The 8,772-nt window shown below is 40.9% G+C and overlaps 1 pseudogene; it reads left to right on the top strand.

Moving 5' to 3' along the window:
• The first annotated feature begins 2,938 nt into the window (after nt 1–2,938).
• LOC132497076 (ubiquitin-associated protein 2-like) lies at nt 2,939–6,207 on the top strand (annotated as a pseudogene).
• The last annotated feature ends 2,565 nt before the right edge of the window (nt 6,208–8,772 follow it).

Below are 8,772 nucleotides of genomic sequence, written 5' to 3' on the forward strand. Positions count from 1 at the left end.
TAGCACAGGGAGATCAGCTCTGTGCTTTGTGTCCACCTAGAGGGTTGGGAAAGGAAAGGTGGATGGGAGGGAGACGCAAGAGCGAGGGGATATGGGGATATATGTATATGTCTAGCTGATTCACTGTGTTATAAAGCAGAAACTTACACACCATTAAGGCAATTATACTCCAATAAAGATGTTTAAAAAACAAAAAAAGAAAGTGAAAATCTAGTGGTATCAATTATGTGCTACAATATTTCAATAACATAGCATTTCCTTTAGGAAAAAGACAAACATTCTTCTCGGGTCGCTAGACCATGGCCTTAAAATCCAGCCTCATCCTTAAAGATCCATGTTCCCCTCAGACCCCAGGGGTTTTCAATATACTTTGTGTTTCTTTTTTCCTTGCTTTATTAACCCCCACCCTACCATCACAACACACAGCATCACTGCTACTACAACATAAAAGTAATAGTTTAAATACTACTTTTGTTTTGAAAAATGGTATCCACTCCATCAGAAAAAATTGAGTTGAGCATCTGGTGTAGAGTAAGTACAGATACTCTTAGCACTATTGTAAATTTTCATCTTTATCTATATCCACAGATATTATGAACTAACTTTAATTTTTCTTATACAATTACTGAGGTTCATATCACAAAATTTGGAAAATAATGTCAAGATAAAAGAAAAAATTTAAATCACCTACAATCCCACCATCCAGAAGAATGACTTGGACATTTTACATGTTTTTAAATATATTATTTTCAAAAATATGCCAGGTCAGTTACTTTCTTAAAGAGAGCATCACTGACTTGGACAAATCTTCATGTACAAAAGGAATATCTTTGAGATTCCTGAATCATAACTTCAGGACTTAATAAATTCTAGACACTGATGGAGGAAGTGTAAAGGACAAGTGTTAGCTCAATTTCAAAATGCAAAATAAGATTCAAGTTGTGAGTTTAAGCTGAGGATTCAAGAAGAGTGAAGTTGATTTGGAACATCTAGCACCACATGATTAATCAACAAATTTTAAGGAATGGCTTCAAGTATATCTAATGTCATGTCAGCATTTTCTGCAGTTAAAAATCTCTACTTTGATGATATCAAAGAATCCAAAGCTTTAAGGATGGACTGTGAGTCATTTTACATATATTATTATTGACAACAAAGGCACAGTAATTCACCTTTTGTAAGACTCTGGCTTCAGATTTTTCCCATCATGGTAATGTACTTGGGTTGCACAGAGAATTATAAATATAATTTATTTTAAAAATTCAAGTTCCAAGTGTTTCTCAGGAGGTTCAAAAATAATATACTTTGTTGGAAATTGATTTTAAACTTTTTCTAAGATGATTGCAAGTTAACATTCTTGTGTGAGTATTAAAACATTTACAGCCTTCAAAGCCAATTTAGTTGCTTATATAGTTTTAAGGATTATAGCTCTTAAATATTAATTTCACCATTTAAACTAATTAGTAACATTAAAATGACTCATTCAGAGAATTAACAATTATGTCAGTTTATTTACTATTTCAACAAGCCAAAAAAAAAAAAAAGAAGGAAATTTTCTTAAGGTGAAATATACATTTGAAATTAGTCATTGAACAAAATTTCATTGGTATAAGAATAGTAACATGTTTTGGAAGCGCTAAGAATAGAGTTAGTCTCATGACAGCAGAATAATATAACACCAGTTGTTAAAAAAATAGAATAATTTTTTCATTCAATCAGTTATTTCAATCAGTTATCACAGGATGCAAAAAGAAGCCAGGCTCTCCTGTTTTGAAGGAGTTAGTCAGTGAAATAAGAAAGGAAGTGGTTTCAAAACAATGTGGCAAGCATTACAATCGACCTAAGTAGGGTGACTTTGGGGAGCATAGAGGAAAGAATGTTACCATAAATCTACACACTCTACCAGGTTTTTCTGTACACTTAATAAGTAACATAACTTGCATATGTATTTGTGGCTATTTTTTAAACATGTTTAACACTCTTGAATAGAATTAATAATCATTAATGATAACATTTTCATTTCATAATATTTTTGAGTAAACATATACAAAAGTCAATGACGGTCCAAAGGATGAGTCTTGTTAATAAATATATATGTATATATACACACATACATACATATATTTTTGTTGTTATTGCTAATTTAATAAGGAATACTCATAAAAATAAATTTGAGATCCATCATTTTGTCTCCTGAACTCTTTTTTACAATACACATATTTTAAATGAAAATGAGTAACCTAGGCATAGCAAGTAGGTTTTGATTGACTGATGAAGTTCACCTGACATGCAATTGTATTGAGAATTCTAAAGATGTCTGGACTAAGTGGGAAACAATATAGTTATTGATTATCTATGTGCTATAGGCACACGAAAGGGGAATATTGACCCACTATGCATGCCACCCTTGGAGTGGCATGAGGACTTAACCACACAGATGACACCTGAGGAGCATCACGAACAAGGAAGCACATTAAAATTAAATGTTGCTGTGGAAGTTAGGTGTGAACAGTCATTCAAAGCCGAGGTGCTCCACTTGCACGCCACTTACAGATGAGTCAGCTCTCACCTGTGATGGAAGGAAGGAAGTGGTCGAGGGGTAATGAGAGGGAGTCCAGCTGCAGACCAACTCCTTGTATCTCTCATTTATGTTATGCTCGTGAGAAGAATCAGACAGAAGAGTGTTTGGAGATGTATTGCTTTATGTTTGGGTGCGACTGATTTTCCTGACTCATCCTTTAGGGGAGAAAAGCAGTTTTTACCTAGATACCACAGGTCCATGATCACCATAGCTTTTCAGTCACAAAAGACTTTGGGTCAACACTAGGGGACAAAACAGCATGTTGTGCAGTTACATTCAAACAATTCTTTAAAAACTGGCATGAGGAGGAGATTGAGTATTCTACATTGTAAATATTATTATTCATATATACTGTAAATGATGACATGGGTGGGCACTAATTGAGCCTGAGGAAACTGGGAACGACCTGAAAATCAAAACCAGACACAGCACAACCAGAGGCCCTGGGCCACTGAGGAGCAAATTCGACTTGCACAGATGATTTTGGACCATAATGATGCTGGCTTTGAGGAAAAGGTGAAACAACTGATTAATATCACAGGCAAGAACCAGGATGAATGTGTCATTGCTTTGCATGACTGCAATGGAGATGTCAACAGAGCCATCAATGTACTGTTGGAAGGAAACCCAGATATGCATTCCTTGGAGATGGTTGGGAAGAAGAAGGGAGTCTCAGGACAGAAGGATGGTGGCCAAACAGAAGCCAATGAGGAGGGTAAAGAAAATCGAGACCAGGACAGAGGCTATAGTCAGCGACGTGGTGGGCCACCAAGATGGGGGAGAGGTGCCAGCCGTGGATGAGAGTTTCGAGGTCAGGAAAATGGGTTAGATGGCACCAAGAGTGGAGGGCCTTCTCAAAGAGGCACAGAAAGAGGCAGAAGAGGTCGTGGCTGAGGCAGAGGTGACTCTGGTAGGTGGGGAGGAAGGTTTTCTTCTCAAGGAATGGGAACCTTTAATCCAGCTGATTATGCAGAGCTGGCAAATACTGATAACTACATCAATAACAGCTGCAATACATGGAACAACATGTTCATGGAACAACAACAACTGGCCATTTTGAACCCGATGATGGGACGAGTGCATAGAGTACTGAAACAACGGAGTGGGAAGCTGAAGATGGGAATGAAGATCTTCCTGAGACCAAGATTTTCACTGCCTCTAATGTGTCATCAGGGCATCTGCCTTTGGGGAATGTGACAATCACTGCTGGTCAGAGAATTGACCTTGCTGCTCTGTTGGGGAAGACACTGCCTTCAATGAAGAATGATTCATCTAATCTGGATCCATCTCAGTCTCCTTCTCTTCTTCAACCTCTTGTGTTCAGTAACTCGAAGCAGAGCGTCAATCACAGCCTGTGTCAGGGAACACGTTTTCTCATCACAGTATGGTGAGCATGTTAGGGAAAGGAGTTGGTGATGTCGGGGAAGCTAAAGGTGGAAGCACCACAGGCTCCCAGTTCTTGGAGCAATTCAAGACAGCTCAGGCCCTGGCTCAGTTGGCAGCTCAGCATTCTCAATCTGGAACCACCACCACCTCCTCTTGGGACATGGGATCCACCACACAATCCCTATCACTGATGCAGTATGATTTGAAGAACCCAAATGATTCAACAGTGCACATCCCCTTTACAAAGCTGCAGCCTTTCACCCATCTTCAACTGTGATGGAGGTGTTCCTTCAGGAGAAGCCCCCCACAGTGGCTACCTCCACTGCTACCTCCACTGCTGCACCTCCCCTCACCCAACCCGTGTTCTCCTCTGCCAAGCAAATCCACCTCGACTCCTCAAATGTCTCCTGTGTCTTCAGACAACCATTCCTCCAGTCCTCAGCTGGCTCAGCAAAAACTGAAACAGCAGAAGAAAAAAGCCTCCGTGACTTCTAAGATTCCTGTTCTGGCTGTTGAGATGATTGGCTCAGCACATATCTCAGGGCTCCGCCTGCAGTTTGGGGCGTTGCAGTTTGGGTCAGAGTCTGTCCTTTCTGATTATGAGTCCACCCCCACCACAAGCGCCTCTTCAAGCCAGGCTCCAAATAGCCTCTATACCAGCATGGCCAGTGAATCTTCATCCACAATTTCATCTAACCAGGAGTCCGGTTATCAAAGTGGCCCAATTCAGTCGACAACCTATACCTCCCAAAATAATTCTCAGGGCCCTCTATATGAACAGTGATCCACACAGACTCAGTGGTAACCCAGATCCATCTTTTCGTCATCCCAAAAGGACTTGGCTCAGGCAAAGAATGGCTTCAGTTCTGTGCAGGCCACACAGTTGCAGAGCACGCAATCTGTTGAAGGTGCTACAGGCTCTGCACCTTCCACTTCTAGCATCCCCCCTCTCAGTGAAATGGTATCTGCAGCTTCCTTACTGACGACAGCCAATCAGCACTCATCCTCCTTGGGTGGCTTGAGCCACAATGAGGAGATTCCAAATACTACCAGCACACAACACGGCAGCATGTTATCTACTCAGCAGAATACACTTTCATCATCAACATCTTCTGGGCGGACTTCGACATCCACTCTTTTGCACACAAGCACGGAGAGTGAGGCAAATATTCATTCTTCCTCCAGCACTTTCTCCACCACATCCAGCACAGTGTCTGAACCAGTGGTCAGTGCCTCTTCCAGTCTCAATAGTGGCAGGAGCTTGAGCCTCAGTCTGGGCAGCAACTCTACCACCACAGCCTCCACTCGAAGCTCAGTTGCTACAACTTCAGGAAAAGCTCCTCCCAACCTCCCTCCTGGGGTCCTGCCGTTGTTGCCTAATCCAGATATTATGGCTCCAGGGCTGTTACATGCCTACCCGCCATAAGTATATGGTTATGATGACTTGCAGATGCTTCAGACAAGATTTCCATTGGATTACTACAGCCTCCCATTTCCCACACCTACCACTCTGCTGACTGGGAGGGATGGTAGCCTGACCAGCAACACTTATTCTGGTGACCTCACAAAGTTCGGCCATGGGGATGCCTCCTCCCCTGCCCCAGCCACAGCCTTAACCCAGACCCAGCAAAACCAGACACAGACTCACTATACCATGCAGCCAACATTCCTGAACCTGGCGCTGCATCCTGGCTACAGTTACAACAGCCTGCCATACTACACAGGGGTTCCGGGCCTCCCCAGCACCTTCCAGTATGGGCCTACTGTATTCCCTGTGACTCCTACCTCTTCCAAGCAGCATGGTGTGAATGTCAGTGTGAATGCATCAGCCACCCTTTTCCAACAGCCAAGTGGATATGGGTCTCATGGATACAACACTGGTGTATCAGTCACCTCCAGTAACACAGGTGTGCCAGATATCTCAGGTTCTGTGTACTCCAAAACCCAGCAGCCCTTTGAGAAACAAGGTTTTCATTCCAGTACTCCTGCTGCCTCCTTCAACTTGTCTTCAACTCTAGGAAGGGGAGGGCATCAATCTGCCCACAGCTGCTCCCTACCCACCTGCCCCCTTTAGGCACATTCTGACCCCCCATCAGCAGCCTCACTCCCAGATCCTTCACCATCACCTGCAGCAGGATGACCACACAGGCAATGGGCAATGTAGCCAGACCAGATCCATCCTGCAGAAGCCCCAGACCAGCAAGTCTGCCTACAACAGCTACAGCTGGGGGGCCAACTGAGCCCCTGACTCTCTTCTCCTGGTCCCATCTTCTGAGAGGGCTTTTCAGCCTGGCAACTATGGAAATAGCATTGAAGAGAGAAAGGAATGTGGGGGTGTTCTGCTGCCCCCACCCCCAGCAGCCCACCCTATGCCTCAGCTTCATATCTGTACCATCCCCACTCTGTTGTATGTATTATAGGATTTGTATTTTCTCCTTTTTTTCCCTTCCTTTCCTCTCCTCCTCCCTCATTGGATTCAAGATTTTGAAACTCTTCTGTGGGCCCTGCCATCCCTTCTACTCCTCCTACTCACCCTGGTGGTGTGTGGGTGAGGGGGGGAGGGGGGACTCCCAAATATATATCAGCCCAACAGCCCTAAGTCTCCTCCTTTATTATTAGGAAACAAAACAACAACAACAAATGGCGTTATGAATATGAATAGCATTGTCAGATGAATTAGTTGAATTGTTTTTGTTTTTGTTTTTTGGTACTGTGTCCTGAAATTTAATGGATTAATGTGTCTTGTATATATAAAAAGAAAAGCTGTACTACAAAAAAACACACACCAAAACTGGCATGAATGATAAGCAGATATTAACAGCCTTGAAATGCTGAGCTCCACTGAGCAACAGAAGTCTTAGCTTGGTAGAATAACAATCTAGATATGATCATAGATATACACAACATATTCGTGTTGAATATAAAATCAAATTAATACCAGTACGTTAAATGGTAGGACATTTTTAGAGTACATTTTTCCCCTCGGCATGACCTATCAAGCTTGACATTTCCTGTCTTTTTGCCCCTACATTTTCAGTCCCTTCTCTCATGCATTTTTATGCATGCAGAATTGAAGTTGACATATTGGCATATTCTTCTCACTTGCTTTCTTTCTTTGTGTGTGTATGTGTGTGTGGGGGGCTGTATACACATATACACACTCACTATGGAGGCCCTTATAAAATTCAAAATGGGTATGCATCAAGTCAGAAATAACAAATGTTCAATGTAAAAATATGATATTAATTTCAAAGCATTCTTCAATTGCATAATGATCTGAAAGTCAGGAATTAATTGCTGGATCTGAACTCACTACTAACATCCATTTTCATGCTAGTACGAACAGCTACTAGTGAAGAATCATTGTAGCTTCTAAGAAGGAAAAGACAGATATACCTAAATCTATATGTATATCTATATCAACAATGTCCCATTATATACCTATACATATACATATATAAAACATGCTTATGTATGTGTACCATTCTATCAGTTTCTGTATGTATATGTAAAATGGGGCATTACTATTCTTTAAATTCATATGTGGCTTATTACATTAGGAACAAAACTACCACTTGGTTACTTTTCGTGGTAGAAGTGAACCTAAATGACTATTTTCTGAAATCTGTACCCTTGGAAGGAAAAATAAAACCCATCTCTTCTCTTGTACTCTAGCAAGGGTGAGGTGAGGGTCTCTGGTAGCAGCGCCTGCTGGGAAGCCTTAAGCAATGCAGCAGGAAGAAGGTGAGGATCCAGATTTGTGAAATGGTAACAGAGAGGAAGTGGTAAAGACTCCTGTGAACATATTTGACCAGGATTGTCCACTGATTGGGTTTGAAAGAGGGAGATATGTAGGATCCAAAAATTGACACTGAATTCCCTTATTTAAGGAACCAGGAAAACACTTAGATTTTATCAGAAATAAGAAAAGCAATAATTTTGTGGCAGATTAGATTTCAGTTTAGACATGAACCATCGGTTCACCCAAATGTGTGCCATGGAAAGAAATGCAAATCTGATCCCAAAAGATTGAAGAGTCCTATAGATTTTGTCAATGACAAAATAATAAAATGTTCCTAACAACATCTTTAGTCATCTTCTGTTGCTTCAGTTGTTCATGAAAGTTTCTCAAAAATTCATTCTTCTGTCTTCCCCAAAACTCTTCCCATCTTTTACAGAATCCAATTCTTTTCATTTTGTGTTAGAATAACTTGGAGTTTGATTAAAAGGAGGCAACAGTAAGTAAGCCCTATAGTGTTCACTATGTTTTGGACTTTTTCAAAACACTTTACATAGATTAATTTTCAAAACAAATGTATAAGCTATGTACCATTATTATACCTACTTTATAGATGAAAAATCTGAGGCGTGAAGAAGTTACACACTCAGGGTAACTCGGTAAGTAGCGGAGCTGGAATTCAGCCTGGCTTCAGAGAGCCCACTTTTAATTACTACCTAGAGTGTTTCTCTAATGACTGCACTGTTTTTGTTTTTTCAATGGAGAGAGGATTAGATGAGAGCTTGAAGAGTTACACCATATCCCCATCATATCTTATGTTTGGAGGACACAAACCATAGTCAAATGTCATGGCTCAAATTTAGAAAGTTAGTTGTATGTCTGTTTCTCTTCTAGGCTGTGCCTGTTCACCCAGTAAAAGAGATACACAAGGAGTACTTACTAGTCTTGCTGGTCTTCTTGCTTTGCTAGACTGGGCAATTGAGTTTAAGAATCCAAGGAATAGTATAAACTGACTTAATACTCTCTTTTTACTTACCTATATATTTCTTTGTCATTTATTTATATT

This window comes from Mesoplodon densirostris, chromosome 10, assembly GCF_025265405.1.
Source record: "Mesoplodon densirostris isolate mMesDen1 chromosome 10, mMesDen1 primary haplotype, whole genome shotgun sequence".
NCBI classification, from domain to species: Eukaryota; Metazoa; Chordata; class Mammalia; order Artiodactyla; family Ziphiidae; genus Mesoplodon; species Mesoplodon densirostris.